Genomic DNA, 698 nt, shown 5'->3' on the forward strand with positions numbered 1-698 from the left:
ATTAATTATTGCTGTGACTATAGAAAGACTGTTCATGTGTATGAATTTTATATCTTGCTAATTTTCAGAATTCTTTTATTGTTTATGATATTTCCCCCATTGATTCCTTTGGGTTTTCTACACATATATAATAATCTATAACTAGAAATAGTTTTATCTCCTTATTTATAATTCTTATACCTCTAAATGCTTCTCTTACTTAATTAAATTGGTTAATATTTCCAGTAAGTTGTTAACCAGTCCCATTAATAATGGGTGCCCTTGTCTTATTCCTGACTTTAGTAGAAATACCTCTAGCATTTCTCCATCAAAAGAGATGCTAGTTAGGGGCTAATTTTATATGTGTGTGTACAATTGTGTGAAAAAATAATTTAGATTCTTCTTTTACTGAATTAAAAAAAAAATCCGTCAGGCTGGGCGTTGTGGCTCATTCCTGTAATCCCAGCACTTTGGGAGGCCAAGATGGATGGATCACTTGAGGTCAGGAGTTTGAGACCAGCCTCACCAATATGGTGAAACCCCAGCTCTACTAAATACCAAAAATTAGCCAGGCGTGGTGGTACATGCCTGTAATCCCAGCTACTTGGGAGGCTGAGGCAGGAGAATTGCTTGAACCCGGGAGACGGAGGTTGCAGTGAGCCGAGACAGTGCCATTGCACTCCAGCCTGGGCAACAAGAAACTCTGTCTCAAAAAAAGA

Source organism: Rhinopithecus bieti, unplaced genomic scaffold (assembly GCF_001698545.2).
Source record: "Rhinopithecus bieti isolate Rb0 unplaced genomic scaffold, ASM169854v2 scaffold_41114, whole genome shotgun sequence".
NCBI classification, from domain to species: Eukaryota; Metazoa; Chordata; class Mammalia; order Primates; family Cercopithecidae; genus Rhinopithecus; species Rhinopithecus bieti.